This window comes from Myotis daubentonii, chromosome 2 (genome assembly GCF_963259705.1).
Source record: "Myotis daubentonii chromosome 2, mMyoDau2.1, whole genome shotgun sequence".
Taxonomy (NCBI): Eukaryota; Metazoa; Chordata; class Mammalia; order Chiroptera; family Vespertilionidae; genus Myotis; species Myotis daubentonii.
Window position 1 is genome coordinate 213,074,939 of NC_081841.1, and position 19,491 is coordinate 213,094,429.

Sequence of the window (19,491 nt, forward strand, 5' to 3'; positions counted from 1 at the left end):
AGTCTGTTCAATGTTGCTCTGCCTCTGCATCTACCCCTGTTCATCAGTCTATACTGGTCCCCATCATCTGTCCCAACCTCACTGGAGCAGTCCCAACCTCACTGGGGCCGTCTCAGCCTCACTGGGGCCGTTTCAACCTCACCGGGGCCGTCCCTACCTCACTGGGGCCGTTTCAACCTCACCGAGGCCGTCCTGACCTCACCGGGGTTGTTTCAATCTCACCGGGGCCATTTCAACCTCACCGGGGCCATCCCGACCTCACCGGGGCCGTTTCAACCTCACCAGGGCCATCCCGACCTCACCGGGGCCATTTCAAACTCACCGGGGCCGTCCCGACCTCACCGGGGCCATCCCGACCTCACTGGGGCAGTCTGACCTCGCCAGGGCAGTCTTGACCTCACCAGGGCTGTCTCGATCTTTCCGGGGGCATCCCGACCTCACCAGGGCCGTCCCGGCCTTACCGGGGCCATCCCGACCTCACCAGGGCCATCCCGACCTCACCGGGGCCGTCCCAGCCTCACCGGGGAAACACAAAGTTTGGCCCTCTGTCCCCTGCTGGGCGGCTCCCTGCCAGACAAAATCTCCAGGCATTCCTGGTGGCTGAACATCCGGCACTCCTGCTCGGACCACGTCCTCCTCCAAGTGCACAGACTGCCCGTCTGCCGTCCCCCAGCGCCCCACGCGAGACTGGAACCAGTGGGCATGTTTGTGCACCTGCTGGTACAGTGGTTCCACAACGCCGGCCCAGCAGGGCCTAGCCCCAGCCTGCCCCGAACCCGACTCCGCCCCCCGATTGCGTCCCTCCGGGATGCGAGGAGCTGAAATCTGCAGCCTGCTGGGTTGGGCTCTGTACTTGGTGTCTCTGCACATCCTACTCAGTCTCAATGCTCTTCTTTCTATGAGAGGAGTTGAAATCTGCAGTTTGTTGGGTTGGGCTCTGTACTTGGTGTCTCTGCACATCCTACTAGTCTCAATGCTCTTCTTTCTATGAGAGGAGTTGAAATCTGCAGTTTGTTGGGTTGGGCTCTGTGCTTGGGTGACTCTGCACATCCTACTTAGTCTCAGTGTTCTTTCTTTCCTTCCAGTTGTAAAGCTTCCACTGGGCCAGCTTTCCCATGGTTCCGTATGATCGCTGTTTGTCCTATAGTTGGTAGGTTTTTTTTATTTGTTTTTGTTTTTTTTATTATTATTAGTTAAGGTATTACAAATGTGTCCTCATCCCCCCCAATTAACCCCCAACCTCCCCCCCCCCCCCGCCCCACACACTCATGCTCCCATCCCCCTGTTGTCCATGTCCATTGGTTTGGCTTATATACATGTATACAAGGCCTTCGGTTGATCTCTTCCCCTTACACCCCCCCTCCCCTACTTTCCTTCTGGGGATTGATAGCCTGATTGCTGTTTCTCAGTCTTTGGGTCTGTCCCTTTTCATCAGTCTATGTTGTTCTCTATAATCCACAAATGAGTGAGATCATGTGGTATTTATCTTTCTCTGACTGGCTTATTTCACTTAGCATAATGCTCTCCAGTTCCATCCATGCTGTTGCAAAAGGCAAGAGTTCCTTTTTTTTTTTTACCGCAGCATAGTATTCAATTGTGTATATGTACCACAGTTTTCTAATCCATTCATCTGCTGATGGGCACTTAGACTGTTTCCAAATCTTAGCTATGGTGAATTGTGCTGCTATGAACATAGGGGTGCATATATCCTTTCTGATTGGCGTTTCTGGTTTCTTGGGATATATTCCTAGTAGTGGGATCACTGGGTCAAATGGGAGTTCCATTTTTAGTTTTTTGAGGTAGCTCCATACTGTTCTCCACAGTGGCTGCATCAGTCTGCATTCCCACCAGCAGTGCAGAAGGGTTCCTTTTTCTCCACATCCTCTCCAACACTTGTTGTTTGTTGATTTGTTGATGATAGCCATTCTGACAGGTGTGAGATGATAACGCATAGTTGGTAGTTTCAGTGTTGTTGTGGGAGGCAGCACGCACAGGTCTCTTCCTTACGCCGCCATCTTGGTTCTCCTGGGTCTGCTTCTTGAGTGTGTCTCCCATGGCTGCGAGCAGTTGAAGTCTGCAATTTGTTGGGTTAGGCTGCAAAAGCGCAGGTGGGTCTTTTTGTGCACCTGGCACAGCTTGGATGGGGATGTAAATTGATTAGGGCTGGGTCTCAGGGAGTCGCCATGGCGGAGCAAATAGCACTGGCTGCTTCTCCGCCGTCCCTCACCTCTCTGGGACACCGGGGCTTCGCGTCCCCCAGTGCCGGCGAGCAGCTGTGCGACAGAGCCTCCCTCGCTTTCTGACGGCTGCAAGGCCATACCGCCTCTCCCCGTAGGGTCTGGTGCCTCATGATCCCGCCCGAACCAGCTCAGTGGATTTGAGAGTTTGCAAAAGCACAGCCATTTCCTCCTATGCCTCTGGCACAGCTTGGATGGGGATGTAAATTGAGTAGGGCGGGGTCTCAGGGAGTCGCCAGCGCTGAGCAGATAGCAATGGCGGCGTCTCCGTGTCCGTGTCCCTCGCCTCCCCGGACACCAGGACTTCCCGTCCCTCAGTGCCAGCGAGCAGCCACGCGTCAGAGCTTCCCTCGCTTTCCGACCGCTGCAAGGCCATGGCCGCCTCTCCCCGTGGGATCTGGGGCCTCAGAGACCCACCCCGAGCGAGCCCAGGGGATTCAAGGGTTAGTAACCGCTTCCGATTGAAAAAAACCCGCGAATCCAGTTGCAGCCCGCCTGGCGTGTGACTGCGTACCTCTGTTTTTGGCGCCTCCGTAGCTCCCACTCAGTCTCACTGCACTTCTTTCTTTTCTTCCAGTTGTAGATCTCCCACTGGGCCAACTTCCCCATGGTTCTGAGTGGTGGTTGTTTGCCTCATAGTTGGTAGTTTCAATGATGCTGTGAGAGAGCAGCACGCACAGGTCCACTCCCTACGCCGCCATCTTGGTTTTCCCCCACAATTACCTTTACACATCATATATTACCGGGAGAGATTCCTCTTGGTGATCTCCAGTCCCTCATAATGGCTTTTGGAGCTGGAAGCACCTTAGACCTTATCAGGTTATACTCCTTTTCATTTGAAGGGGATAAGATCAATCAGAGGTAAGTTTCTATCCAAAGTCATACCACTAGTGGGGGGGGGACAGAGCTGGGAATAAATAGAGGTCTAAACTCTAAATCTCTACTAGAATATGCTATTGCTTGATGAAACTCGGGTCTGTAAGTGGATGTATCATTAGAACACAGATCTTCTAGAATTCTCCCATCGTTAAGGAAAAGAGAAGCTGCACATGTATAGTAATCCAGCACTTAAGTTTAGTGTTACACTACTGGGAAATTCAATCCTCCAGAACATACCTGTGAAGCTGACAACTGACACAAATTCCCTGAATTTGAATTCCATTGAAAATATCTCTACTCCCTCACTGAGTTACTTTAAAAAAACTTATTTTAATAAATAATTTTATTAAGATTGTTTCTGTTACTAAATTGATTTTTAGAGTGGGAGGAATGGGGAGTGAGAGAGAAACATCGATGTGATATGAGAGAGGTACCTTGATCCATTGTTTCCCATTCACTTCCCGACTGGAGATTAAACTCACACCTAGCAATGTGACCTGATTGGGAATCGAACTTGTAACCTTCTGGTGCATGGACAGAGATTGTTTCTTTAGTTTTCTCAAGGAAATAGAAGGTAGAAGCAACAAACTAAGAGAATTGAATATGTATTCTTTTTTTTTCTTTTTTTTTAAAATATATTTTTATTGATTTTTTACAGAGAGAAAGGGAGAGAGATAGTCAGAAACATCGATGAGAGAGAAACATCGACCAGCCGCCTCCTGCACATCCCCCACCAGGGATGTGCCCGCAACCCAGGTACATGCCCTTGACCGGAATCGAACCTGGGACCTTTCAGTCCGCAGGCCGATGCTCTATCCACTGAGCCAAACCGGTTTCGGCTGAATATGTATTCTTTAATGGATATCAAAGGAAGAGGTGACCCAACCAAAGTCATTAGGCAAGTATTATGGGCTCTGACCCTTCAGGGAAGGGTCAACAGCTCTACACACTTACCATCCCAAAGACCCTCAGTGCAGACAAGTCAGTCTGTATGTTGCTGAGAAAAAGTCAAGGATGTATATCATGTAGTTGAAAATGATTCCCAAGATATGATAAACTTTGTTATCTAGGAAGTAGATATAACTAGAAAATTCTTCCCCAGATGATTTTGGATAATTGAAGTTTTATTCTTAGAAATTGGTATTATTTCTCAATTTCATGCACTTACATTTAAACATTGCCTTTAAAAAATGTAGTGACCCTACACTAGACATGAAATTAATTTTAAAGCAAAGAATTGCTTTGGGTTACCTTTTGGCTTAAAATCTTCACTTGGCCCCAGAATAATTTATTTTTCATATTTCAATTGGAAACTCACTTAAACTGTGTCAGTTAAACTGAGTTGGAATGAAGAAAGTATGTCATGGTCTGCAGTATCAACATGAAGATGCTGATTTTTTTTTTTTTTAAATAAGAAGATGATCAAATATCTGCTTGTGTCCCTATTACCTATCATGCTCCTGCTTGAATGAGGTAGATACTGATAATAAACTACATTTTAGAGATGGGTGCTACATTTTATTCTAAGAATTGATGTCAGTTTGAAATATATGTTACTTTAAAAGATAAATTAGTGGGTGACTGCTTTATAATAAGTAATAAAAGAAATGGCACCTTTGAGTTAATGTCCTCAGTGTCACTCAGACTCCCTAACAAAATGTCCCTGTGCAGTTATCATAGACTGATCTTGAGTTTTCCTGACTCTGAAAAATAAGGGGAAAGACCAACATATTTTGCCTAATAGAAAGTAGAAAGTGAAATCTCTTAGGACTACCTGGGAATTGTCAAAAGCCCCAAGTATCCACTGGGTACCACAATGCAAACAAGTAATCGATAAATTATACATAAACTTACGTACAATTCCACAAATAACACATACCAAACTAAGACATTACAGTTAGATGCAGCTTCCTTTGCTTTAGCTTCTGTTTCACTATCAATTTCAATTGCCAATTCCATTAAGCTATCCAAATTAACATCTGACCTTATGAAAAATCAAACGGACCAATAGGATTTTATACTGAAATTAATTTCCAAAAATTTTAATTTGGCCTATAACTTAGTGATACAGACACAACTACTGCTAAGATTACTGCAACAAGCAGGACAGCAAACTGATGAAAATATACAACAATTACATTTAAACCCACAATATTTGAATACAAGATTTCAATCCTTCCAGTTGGAATATCAATGCCAACAAACCCAAAATCATTTAACTATTGCTTATTTGGATATCCTATATTTAATGCATAATGGACATGACTTGAACCCCTTATGGAGTGATTCAACAGTTAGAGTAGATTTTTCAAAACCAGTTGGATGTGAAGTTTTTGAATGTCAACTGACACTTCTCTCCACCATTGGAGGAGAACACCTTATTGCATACCCTACAATTAACTTACCTATAAAACTACATGATGACTCTTTTGCTCTCCCACAAGCTAATTTACTTTATGCTGATCCCTACTTTTTCCAAGAAATGAACTTGTTGAATTCTCACCACAGATATATATAGCACCTACATCTTTGCAGGTAGATCTTTTTCCGATATCCCTCATGCCACATACCCCCTCACCTATTATTCACAATTTAGGGCACTTTTTTTTAATCTTTTGCTTCACCAATATATTTTACTATGATCATACAACTAATAACAACCTCTTTGCTTCAGCCCCGCAAGGCTGCAAACTACTTAAGCATGCAATGAACATCACCACCTCATCCAATTCTACCCTATATTCTTCCCGTAGCACTTCATCTTCTTTATATTACCACCCCTCTATCCCTATACAACCAAACTTTCCACTAAACATTACATGGCACCCCCCACCTTGAATGAGACTATCCAGAAACTTCAGGCTCTGCAAGAACACAAGCAGACGATACTACAGGACTTCAAGACCTCCAAGGATTATCTCCAACACCTCGCCTACGTACCCAATGCCGGGACCATCATCACAAAGAAGGACCTTGAACACCTGAATACCCCATGTTCAATGACAGACACCTTCCTATCATTATGGAGAATTGTACCCTGTAAGCCTACCTGGAACCACTTCTCGCCAATGAACTTGATAAAAAAAAAAAGGACTTTCCTCTTTTGAAACAGCATGGACATTAGCCAAAGACATTTTGTTTGGAATTGCATTAATTTTCTTGTTTATTTTAGCCATTAGAGTGTTCAAAATTTTTGTTTAATTCCTAAATCTAAAAAGTAGTTTTTTGTTCCCTTGTTATTCTTTTGGAATCCCTTCGGGAACCACCGGGTGGAATGTTATAGTAATCATTACGGTACTTAATGTTAGGACCTTAGAATGTAAGACTTAAAGCATGTAACCCTGTGTGGACTGTTATAATAATTATTATAGTACCTAATGTTAGATATAGGAATACTGTTTGAGACCCAAGAATGCACCCTTGTAACCCCACTAGTACTGGTAAACAACCTATCTGATGGGAATGCCCAAAGCCTGTACACACCCATAGGTTAACAGAACCCTGGTGGATCCACATATGGCAGCCGCTGATACACACACCAACGAAGACCACGTCTACAGAGGGGTATATAATCAGTCAGTCTGATCGACCCAACAGCGCATAGCTCTCCTATCGCCAGAGCATGTGGACCTGTGTGTGCTCATGTCTCGGTTCCCAGCACGAAACTCTGCCCAATTAACTGTCAATTGAGGAAAGAGCCAGCAGCCAACGGCGCCATCTACCCCTTTGTGTGTATCAGCGAGCATTGCCAGGTGGATCCTTTCCAGTGTCTGAGACCCATCAGGAACTGGTAAATAAACCCCCTGTGTGCTTGCATCTAACCTGTTTGTCTGTGTGTAATTTCTCCGGCTCGGCTCAGATCTCGGTGCTGTCTCTGTGAAAGTGCCTGACCAGAAGGTATTGGCACAAGCCTCAAGTGGATGGTCCAGACCACCTGTGCATGTCCCACTTAGGAGCAGCACCTATATGGGAACCCCCCACACCTTGACATAGGTAACGGGCCTTAAATATATAAGAAATTGAAGCCTATTTGGGACACCCAGGTATTTATCATCTAGAAATCTCTGCAGGTGATAGACTACTGAATGGATGGTCTGTTCATTGTCACAGACAACAGTGGAACATCAGTTTCTGGACCAACTACTGACCTGTCACACAAATAAAGAGATTCTTGGAGTATATCTACAAGATCAAAATGTATTTCTAGCACCTCATGACTGCTCTGAATTCATTGCATGATATGCTTGTGTGTGTGTGTGTGTGTGTGTGTGTGTGTGTTACAAGCCATTAGCAACACTATGAATGAGTGATGTTCACAATATGTGCTCAATTGCCCTGCTCAGCCCTTGTACTAATAGACTCCTACCTACAGCTACAGCTTCTTTTATGGCCTCAGTCCATCTCATATTTGATCTTCCTTATTCCAGCTGCCTTCAATTTTCCCCAGCATTATTGTCTCTTCAAAATAACTCTGCCTTCTCATGATGTGCCTGAAGTAAGACAGCCTCAGTTTTGTCTCCCCCCCCCGCCCCCCCAGTGATGTTCAGGCTTAACGTGCCCTTGGACCCACTTGTCTGTCTTCCTGGAGGTCCTGGATATCTGTAGGGCCTTCCTCCAACACCATACTTCACATAAGACAATCATGTCTAAACACTATGACAAATTTTTGTTTTAAAAAAGGAAAATATTAGTATCAGGTTTCTATACAGAAATGTGATTTTTAGTACAGCCTTTATTCTCATGAAACATAAGTTGACTAAGATCAGGAAAGACAGGACTCGTGAATGTAAAGTACAATAAAAAGAAATTGCTGGTGTCTTGATTGATACCTTCAATCTAAAAGGCATCACAGCTTGCATATTTGAAATATGCTACTGCCTTACAACCAGAAATTATTTTATTGGCCTAGCTATCCTCCATTTTTTAATAAACAGGGTTCTGCAGTGCAGCAATATGCATTGAATATTTACTTAAGCAACAACCCCCTGAAAATCTAATTTTCTAACCAAACTGATGTAATGCAATTTTGAAGAATAGTTAGAAAACAAAGGGGATTTAGTGTGAAAGTGGTTATGTCTTTAAAGATAAAAAGTACAAAAGGAGAATAAATTATTTTTTGTGGGTGGCATAGATAAATCTAACATGGAAGGATAGAAGTTGCAAGGAGGTGTGTTGCCGTAGTCTTTTTGCAGCAAGTGTTCAGGAATCTGGACAAGGGCTGCGCATCAATGGATAGAGACTAGACAAGAAATATAAAATTGGAAGGCATTGGGGGAGGCAGATGGAAACCTCACCCCCTAGGGGAGTGGGCTCCCTTAATCTCTGGATCCACAGCTTTTTATTTGCTGGAAAACACATTGGCCCTTTAGGAATGCAAACAGGCATATCAAAAGGTTAAGTTTTGTAAACAGTAAAGGACCATCAGGTTCGAGAAAATGCCCTCAGCTATTTGGCTACAGGTAATACTATGCAGATCTTCAACCTTGCTTATTTAAGATGTCCATCAGCCTTCTGAGGAACTCCTGGCATTTATTATGCTGACTCCTGCTCTTAGCCTCCACATGTTCCCCTTTTTTGATTTAATAAATTTAACAAGAATGTATGCCATTTGCAGAGGTCGGGTCCTTTTAAGATTTTTAGATTTAATGGAAAAGATTGAATTCTTTCATGTCTTTTTATTTTTTTTTGAATAAATATTTTTTTAAATTGTTTTATTGCTTAAAGTATTACAAAGGGTATTACATATGTGTCCTTTTTTCCCCCCCGCCCTTGACAGTCCCCTAGCCTCCCCTACCCCCCAGTGTCTTATGTCCATTGGTTATGCTTATATGCATGCATACAAGTCCTTCGGTTGATCTCTTACCCCCCTCCCTCCTGCCCTCCAACCCTCCCCGGCCTTCCTGCTGCAGTTTGACAATCTGTTTGAGGCAGCTCTGCCTCTGTATCTATTATTGTTCATAAGTTTATAATGGTCTCTATTATCCATGAATGAGTGAGATCATGTGGTATTTTTCCTTCATTGACTGGCTTATTTCACTTAGCATAATGCTCTCCAGTTCCATCCATGCCTTTGCAAATGGTAAGAGTTGCTTCTTTTTTACAGCAGCATAGTATTCCATTGTGTAGATGTACCACAATTTTCTAATCCATTCATCTACTGATGGGCACTTAGGCTGTTTCCAAATCTTAGCTATGGTGAATTGTGCTGCTATGAACATAGGGGTGCATATATCCTTTCTGATTGGTGTTTCTGGTTCCTTGGGATATATTCCTAGAAGTGGGATCACTGGGTCAAATGGGAATTCCCTTTCATGTCTTTTTAAATTGCTGCCAGGTATCAAAGGAATCAGTCTGCAGTAAGCTCCTTTCTGGGCCATCAGTTCTTTGAGTCCCCTTCCCAATCACTGTCGGACCGTTTTTTATGGGTTCCCTTCTCAATCACTGTCCCCTGTGACATGACAGCAATGATATTCCAGTTCTGGATGGTGGACAAACAGTGAGCAATGGCAGTACAGGCCCAACCTTGTTTGGCTTGGTCCAGGGCAACCTGCACCAACGCACAGCTGATGACTGCTAGCATGGCAAGGCGTCTTTACCATCCCCCATCTCTGGACTGTTTCTCCCCTGTCTCATCAGCATGTTGCTGGGGTCCACTGCTCTCTGTGGTTGGAGTAGACTGTTCAGTTCCTCTCTCAGATCCATTGTTGCAGGAATCCACACTGGCTTGGAGGAGTTTTCTGGAAATATACAAGCATATTCTCCACCAAGGGTTAATAAAGGGATTCTTCTGTAAACTAGAGTCTGAATCTTTTTATTTTGCCAAACCATTTTCCTTTGGCTTATTCTGACACAATGTGTGTCTTGCCATCAGCATGACAAGTAAAAAAATTTTAAAGTAGAAAACTTTAAGTAATTAAGGCTAGGTGTCATTTACTTACAGGAGATTACTCCACTATCCCACCTTTTTTGTTTTAAATAATATTAAAAGGCTTTTGGAAATCCTGCAATGCGGTCTTCATAGCTTCTAATTTGATTCTTAGTACAGAAGCATGACTGCTCTGAATTCATTGCATGATAGGCAGCTTTACTATGAGATGAACCATCAGTAAAAAATTAGTTAATGCTCCAGGAATAGGTTCCTGCCTAGTACAACTAAGTTCCCAAGAATATTCACTTATTTCAACTTGCCAATTTAAACCAGTGTGAAAAAAGGCTTATTTTCTAACTTTATTTGTCCTTGGGAGTGGACAATAAATGACACTAATTGAATTTCTGCTTTCAGTCTTTGAGTATATTCACATATGCTTTGTTTAGGGAGGCAAAAACATAAATTATTTACTTTTCTTTTTGAGGCCTAGTACATTGACTTTTAATTATAGTTTCTAAATATTTAAAGGGCATTTCCCTTTATTTCCTCCCAGGGTAATTTCTAGGCCACATTTAGAGAGTTTCTTTTTTCTTTTCTTTTTTTAACCTTTTTGTTCCTTTTAAACTGAGCAACTCACTTGGTTGCTTTCATTTGTGGAATATAGAGAACTACATAGACTGATGAGCAGGGACAGATCCAAAGACAGAGAAACAGTGATCAGACTATCAATCCCCAGAGGGAAAGTAGGGGAGGGTTGGGGTAAGGGGAAGAGATCGAAGGACTTGTATGCATGCATATAAACCAAACCAATGGACATGGACAACAGGGGGATGAGAGCATGAGTGGGGGGAGGGGGAGGATGAGGGTTAATGGGGGCAATGAGGACACATTTGTAATACCTTAACTAATAAAAAATAAATAATAAAAAAAGACTCTTATCCACTTTTATTTAAACAGAGAAAAATCTTTTTGGAACCTTTATATTATTTCAGTGGGTTTTTAGATTTCACTAACTAGCTAAACCAAATTTAGGAAAATGTTATTCAGTTTCTCAAGGAAGTATTTCTCTCATTCGAGTCTTTCTGCTTCTCTCAGTAGGGTTGGGGAGTTATCATTATAGCCATTTTATTGGGGCTTTCGGATAAGATGGGGTTTCATGGTTAAATAATACAAGAATATAAGGAACTTACATAATTTCACATATCAGTTTTCCATGAAAATCTACCTTGGCGTAAATTAGCCATTCTATGTGAGCTTCGTAAAAAGCAGAGCATTATGTGCTTTTTGTGTAGCTGGAATGTACTTACTTTTAAATTGGAAACTCAAGAAAGCAACTAAGGACTCTTTAAACCCAGATAGGCGATAAAATCTTAGCAACAGATCAAATAAAGATATCTGAATAACTGCCTGCCAGATAGAATGTCACAATAGTTCCTTAGCATTTTACATAATGACCTCTTCCAAGTTCAAATGCCCCTTAACTTTCTGTTCTATAGAATGACAACAACAAAAAATTCTGGCTTCTTTCTTCTCCAAAAGTCTCAGATGAGTTTATATGGGGCTAAGCTTCAAATTTACCTTTACTAACTAGTTTCTCACTGTCACCTTCAGTGAGTTCTCTCTTTCCCCCCATGTTTCTCTTTGGGTAAGAGTTCTGAAAGAGCCACCCGAAGTTCTAATCTTGGGCCATTTTTCATTCTTTTCCCACTCATTATACTTTGTTTTAAATGGGTCTCAAAATTCTGTGACAGATTTTGGTCAAGTTACCATGAAAAAGTACTGATTTTAAAAACTAATAGCTTAAAAAGTGACACACACACACACACACACACACACACACACACACACACACACACAACAAAAACAAACAAAAAAACCCACCAAATGGTCCAAAAAACATTCTCCTTTCCTTCTGAAAGTTAAACCTAAATGTCCAATAGATAAAAACAGTTCTGAGCCCATTCTTCCATCCCTGATTAAGATGGGGGTGGCAAGAATTGGGGATAATATATATTGAACCTTCTGGGCTTTCTGAGCCGATGTGGTGACTGACAGCTCCAGCTGCCTTCTTGTCCACTGCTTTGATGACACCCACAATAACTGTCTGTCTCATGTCACAAACAGCAAAATAGCCCAGAGGATAATCAGAGAAACTCTGAACACACAAGGGCTTTCCAGGAATTATATCGACAGATTTATATTAGCCTCACCGGATTTCTAAAACGTTGGGTCATTTTCCAGCTTTTTCCAAGAATGATGATCAAGCTTCTCCTTCAGCTCAGCAAATTTGCAAGCGATGTGAGCTGTGTGGCCATCCAGCACAGGTGAACAGCCAGCACTGATTTGGCCTGGGTGGTTCAGGATAATCACCTGAGCTGTGAAGCCACTGCTTCCGCTGGTGGGTCCTTTTTGCTGTCACCAGCCACACTGCCACAGCTAACATCTTTGACAGACACTTTGACAGACATGTTCTTGACATTGAACCTACCTTGTCCCCAGGAAGAGCTTCACTCAAAGCTTCATGGTGCATTTCAATGGACTTTACTTGAGTTGTAACATTGACTAGAGCAAAGGTGACCACCATGTGGGCTTTCAGACACCAGTCTCCTCTGGGCCCGCAGGGACAGCACCATTTTGTAGACGTCCTGGAGGGGCAGACACAGGGGCTTGTCAGTTGGACGAATTGGTGGCAGGATGCAATCCAGAGCTTCAAGCAGTGTGGTTCCAGTGGCATTGCATCTTCACCAGTGACTTTTCCTCCCTTGAACCAAGACATGTTAGCACCTAGCTCCAGGATATTGTCACCATCCCAACCAGAAACCTGCACAAATGCTACTGTAGACAATTTTCTTAATGGAGGTGCTAACTTTCAAGTAACTTCCTCATATCTCTTCTGGCTGCAAGATGACTCAGTGGAATACATTTTGTTAGACCAACAATCATTTGTTTCATACCCACCTAGTGCATAAGCCAGAAGGGCATGCTCATGGATCTGCCCATTCCTGGAGATACCCGCTTTGAATCTCCACCAAACCAGCAGCAACGATCAGGACAGCACAGTCAGCCTGAGATGTGCCTGTAATCCTGTTTTTGGTGAAGTCTCTGTGTCCTGGGGCATCAAGGGTGGTCACATAATACTTGCTGGTCTTGAATTTCCACAGGGAGACATCAATGACAATACCATGCTTGCGTTCAGCTTTCAGTTTATCTGAGACCCAGGCATACTTTTAGGAGCCTTCCTCATCTCAGCAGCCTCCTTCTCAAAATTTTCATTGGTTCTTTTGCCAATCGCACCACATTTGTCAATCGGCCAGTAGTGGTAGATTTGCTGGAATCTACATGTTGACAATAATGTTGATATAAGTCTTTTCCTTTCCCATTTTGGCTTCGCTTTAGTAGTGGTTGTTACAACACCTGTGTTCTGGTGCCAAACCTGTTGTGAAAAGCTTGGATCACCTTGCTACGTAGGCAGCTGGCCAACAGGAATTGGGTATTGCTCTCCTCAGAAACCATTCAGATAATGACAACATTATTATGATCAAGAAAAAATGAGATCTCAAACAGGGGAAACTTGTAATTTTATTTCTCTCCTCCTCTTCAGAATATTTTTAAAACTTATAACTCCATTTATAAACACCTAAGATCTTCTTTTGATTTTCTACAGGAGAAAGCTGCCCCCTAGTTCTTGCTCTGATGCCAGATAATTTAGTTCCTCCATGTATGTCCCTGGATCTTTTCAAGCTGCTTCCCCAGCACTGGAGCTCAGAGGAAGTGAGTCTGAGTAAGTAGGTGTATGGGGCCCTTTAAGAGGAATTGCCTGGGTCTCCAGCTGCCTCCATGTCACTCAGCCACAATCTCCACTGGTTTTTATGGCCCCAAGTTATAGGGGCTTCTCTTCCTGGCACTGGAGCCCTGGGCTGAGGCATCTGGTGTGGTGTTGGGACCCCTTGCTCCTCAAGACAGGAACTCCATGGCAATATATCACTCCCCATTAAGAAAATGCCACACATGGGTGTTGGACCAGCCCATTCTAGACCTCAGCCCTCCTACCCATCTCAAGGTGCTTTCCTCTTTAATTCTCTAGTTGTAGGGCTTTTCTACAGCCAGATTTCAGGTGGTTCTGAATATGGTTATTCTGTGCTTTAGTTGTAATTTTGATGTGATTCTGAGAGGATGTGAGTACCGTGTTTATCTACATCACTATCTTGGCCCCTCCTCTGTGATATACTTTTTTATTGCTTGTCATGCAGCAGCTAGATGTGTCATTCCCTAGATTTCCATTTGTGTTTCAGTGTTCCTAGATCCAAAGAAAGCTATGAAAGTCCCATACTTTGTTGTGTTCTTTTAAATTTTTATTTAATTTAGACTTTCAATTTTTGCAAGTGGGATAAAAAAGAGTTTGGCTCCTCAGAACTAACTGTATCTGCAAAGACCTCTGAGGAGGTAGCATTATATAAAGCGAAAGTGAATCCAGAAGAGGAGGGTACCTCACAACAGCTGATGCTCCATTCACAGACTTCCCCTGTTTTCTTTTTACTCTGGGAAACTCAAATTAGCCTTGAATTAATGTTTAAGAGTGGCCACTTGAAAGTGTGGTTAAATAAAGCTTGGACTAGCAGGCACACCAAATGTGAGTTTGACCATCTGCTAGGGCACATGGGAAATTTCAAGAAGACAAACACTTTAATTAAGAATTTCATCAAACAAGGTTTTTTCAGGTATGGTTTAAAAAATGATTATTTATGATTTATATCAAGCAATTGTTCCTTGAAGTGCCTTTTTCTACCAATGGGTTTTAAAAATTGTATTAGAAAATGATTGATTTTTAAAAGATGTCTGATGTAACATTTTAGAAGATTTTACTTAATATCCATAACCAACTTGAGAGGAGATACAAAATGAAATAACTGTAATAGTTAATACTCAATAATGAGTATTTTACAAATTAAAATGATATTCAAGAGCACTACTAAAAATCAGAAGTCTTAATTTATCTCACTGACAGTTTTCACAGTTCAGTGCTTCATGGGGTTAAGTACCTTCATGTAGGTGACCAAGACAACCTAGTCATCTATTTGCAACAGAATTTAAAAAATAGAAAACATAAGTAGAAAAATCATCTATTTTGATAGCTACAGAGAGAGACTCCAAAGATGGAAAGAAAGGAAATAACCTGGAAGAGAAGATAAAAATGAAAAAATTGGGGTGGGGAAAGGGGTCAGGTGATGACAATAAGAATATATGATGAAGAGTGAGCTAGGGGTGGAGGTGAGGGGAGAGAGGAGGGGAGTCCTGGGTTCTTCAGAACTATGAAGCGTTGAGCAGTGCACACAATCCTGCTGAGGGATGTTCTGGGCTCTGGGGAAGATAAAGGTCAGCATTATGATAGGAACCCTGTGCACATTGTTAAAGTAAGTACACCTCTCTCTCTCTATCTCATGTAACCCCCCCCCCCATGTCACGAAACTAATTAGAAATTCATATTTTTGTTCTAAAACATGAACATCTTTCTTTTTGTAGGAAGATTTTATTATACCAAATGGTATATTTCATTTTATTTGCCTCAGTTTCTGGTGGTAAGTAGAGATTTATCTTAAGTATGAACTGGAAACAGCTTGTTTCCTGAATTTCATTACAAAACAAGAGGTCATAAGCCTAGATACAGAAATCACTCCACAGTCCCATACATATGGGAAAACTTCCACCATCCACACCAGGGAAGGGAGGAAATAAAATAATTTTATTTATTTTCCTCTTAAGGTTCCAGGGGTTTTCAAAGCAGGAAGGAAAGTGAGATGAAGGAGTTTATAGTCGTGGGAAATTATGTCTAAATGTATATTTCTAACTATATTCATTTCTATACCTATATTCATATGCAAATTCACATCACACATTTAAATTATTTTTAAGAGGAATATTAAAAAAATAACCAGATGTCTGGATTTGCCTCATTGATTAGTCAATTTTCCATAAAGCAGTCAGTTTAATGAAAGACACATATACACACACATACATGCAATTTTGGACTGAAAAATATTATGCAAATATTTACACAATTAGACTTTATACATTCAAAAATTTACTGCTATTAATTTTTCACTTCACATAATGTCCACTACATTTGTTTACAAATTACTTAACCAATATTCAGAAGGATATATCAATACAAGTAATTTTGGCCCCTATGTTTATTCATTATTTAAGGTGAAAATTTAAGCACTTACTTTTTTAAATATTTTCCTTTATTTTTTAAAAAATTATTATTATTTTGCCCTTGTTGTTAATTCTCACCCAAGGGTATTTTTTCATTGATTTTTTGGAAGAGTGGAAGAGAGAGGAAAAGACAGAGAGAGAAACATCAGTGTTAGAGAAATACATGGATTGGTTGCCTCCTGCACAAGCCTCACCAGGGCCCAGACCGGAATTGAACCCAGGACCCTTTGGTCTGCAGGCTGACGCCCTATCCGCTGAGCTAAACCAGCTAGGGCAAGCATTTATTTTTAAAGTAGCATATATTACAGTTAATTTCTATTACTGTTGCTAGCATTTTATGAACATTTTTAGCATATGTGAAAAACAGCAGTCTAGGTAAAAAGATTTAAAATAAATTCTATTATAGTTAATAATTTAATTTTTCTTTGTGACAAGTTTCTTCTCAGGTTACTATATTTCTTCATTGTAAAATAATAGTGTTATTTCATTGATAAACAAATCAGCGATAACTAAATGGACATACTTTGAACAATGGACCCAACAATGCATTCTTTACATATGCATATGGAACACTCACAGAATGTGACCCCATACAAGGCTCCAAGGCAAGTCTCAACAAATTTTAAAGAACTAAAATTATGCAGAATATGTCATCCAGTCACAGTGGAATTGAGCTAAAAAATAAAAGAGAACTGAAAAATCCCCAAATGTTTAAAATTAAGGAATACCCTTTTAAATAAATATGGGTCAAAGAAGAAATTTCATTGGAAATTAGGAAATAGCTCTAGCCAGTTTGGTTCAGTGGATAGATCATCAGCCTATAGGCCAAAGAGTCTCGGATTCGTTTCTAATCAAGGGCATATACCTTGGTTGTAGGCTCCTCCCCTGCCCCAGGCCTGGTCAGGGCTCATGCAGGAGGCAATTAATCGATGTTTTTGTCTCACAACAATGTTTCCGTTTGTCTTTCCCTCTCTCTTCCACTTTCCCTGAAAATCAATGGAAAAATATCCTCGGGTGAGGGATAATAATAATAATAATAATATGGTGTTTAGGCAGATCAGGAGAAATTGTCATAACTCTCAGGATGGACTGTCCAACCTCCCTTGTGTCCTCAATATTAATGGCACGCTTTCTTATTTCTCTTTACCTTTATTACTGTTAATCATTTTGTCCTTTGCTTTTCTATTGATTATTGATATTATTTAAACTGATACTTTTCCCTAATACTTTTATTAGAAAAAAATTAAATTTTACAAGGTGATGAAAGAATACAGTGATGCCCTGTCACCACCAATACTTTTGGACATTTTGTCTTATTTATCTGTGTTGAACATATGTTTAACAATGTGAAATAGTTTGAAAACATAATGCTTCACCCTCAACTATTTCAGCATATATCATCCTACACAAAATACATAAAAAAAACTTAAAAAGATCCTTTTATATCATCTGAATTGTCCCCCAAAGGTAATGTATAGCTATTAATTAATCAAAATCTTATCAAGATTCACAATTGTATTGGTAGTTTTGTCTCTATAGTCAAATTTTAGAACATTCTACCCAACACTTTTGTTTCCATGTTGAACTTGAAAATTTTGTTTTTGTTGCTAATCTTCACCCGAGGGTATATTTTAAATTGATTTTTAGAGACAGTGGAAGGGAGGGGGAGAGACAGAGAGAGAGAAACATTGATATGAGAGAGACACATGTTCTGGTTGCCTCCCAGTGCACCCCCATCAGTCTGGGGATTGAGCCTGCAACGAAGGTATGTGCCCTCGACAGGAATCAAGCCTGAAACCCTTCGTTCTGCAGGCCAACACTCTGTCCACTGGGCCAAACTGGTGAGGGGGACCTTGAGAATTTAATAAGAAAGCTTTAATGCCAAATTAAGTGATCAACATTTTTGTGTGTTATTGCTGCATTCCCAGATAATTCCATAGCACCCTGAAGATACAAAATTCACTGTTCTGGACTCTACAACAAGAGTGGGCAATCTTTTTCTTGACAAGGCAGAAAATAAATATTTTAGGCTTTCTAGGTCCAGAGACAAAGTCACCAATATTATATAAGTGTGTATATATAATCGTTTAAAATGTAGCCATTAAAATATGGAAACCATGCTTCGCTCGTGAGCTATACAAAAACAGGCAGCAGGCTGCGTGAACCTGCAGGCCATAGCTTGCCCACACCCTTTCCTGTTAGGAAGCAGTATTATTACATGTGATCTTTTAAATGTGGGGATGTTGGGCTGAAAACAACCAAACTCACAGTCTTGCTAAAAAAGTATTTCTTTTGGCATGAGATACAGTAGTTTACTTCCTTCTCTTTGACTTTCGGTATGCTGACATTATAGTGTGGTGATTGTGGGGTGTAGGGGATGGAAGTGGAAGAGAGTGTAGAGGGGAATAAATGGTGATGGAAATAAAGGAAAAAACCCTGAGATGCATTATTTTAAAATAGAAATATCCACCCAGTAATGTTATTTTTTAATAAAACAGGTTTACTTGCGTCCTGAAAGACAGCGTTATAGAAACGCTGCCGAGGGTAGACAAGACAGTAGCCACTTCTGGACATTCTTTCAAGCAATGCCCACACCACATACGTGGTAAGATACCTTACTAGAATGAATAAATACTAGCTTTTGCCCTGGCCTGCTGGCTCAGTTGGTTGGAGTGTCATCCCGACACCAAAAGGTCGTGGGTTCAATTCCTGGTCAGGTCTCTGTCACATCGATGTTTCTCTCTCTCTCTCCCTTCCTCCCTTTCTAAAGTAAAAAAAAAAAACAAAACAAAAACATGCAGGTTTTTAAATAAATAAACACATACATATATATATACTAGTTATTGTGATGTATATGTATGGTCATATGATCTTATGGCTATAAAAGAAAACCATGACATATGGAAATAAAGTCTCCTAATGAAGTTCTTTCTCTGTCGAGTCAAAGTTAGCATGCAGGCATGTATGCCCCTTAGCCCCACCACAGCTTACCAAAATGTATCTCATAGGACCTAACTCATGACATCAGCACTCACCATTCATTTCCCCCTCCTTCGCAGCATAAAATGTTATAGGAAAGTCCTTATTAAACATATGAATTCAAACCAAAGGCAGCAAGTGTTGAGATGTCACTTGTCTTAATAGTGATGTAGATACTTGAATAGTTTAATTAGCCAATCAACCGATCACTGGTGTTAAGGAAACAAGCGAGGCCGGGTCAGCAAATCGCAGAAAGAATTTACAAGTGTAATATTGTGTCCCTATAAGAAGGACAGTACTCTCTGTTTCCACGTG

At 41.2% G+C, this 19,491-nt stretch overlaps 1 protein-coding gene across 1 annotated transcript in view; it reads right to left on the minus strand.

Annotated features, from left to right (window-relative positions):
* The window catches only part of LOC132228726 (cytochrome P450 4V2-like), a 234,889-nt gene that overhangs the window by 127,189 nt on the left and 88,209 nt on the right, over positions 1–19,491 (minus strand). The gene's annotated exons all lie outside the window — the stretch shown is intronic.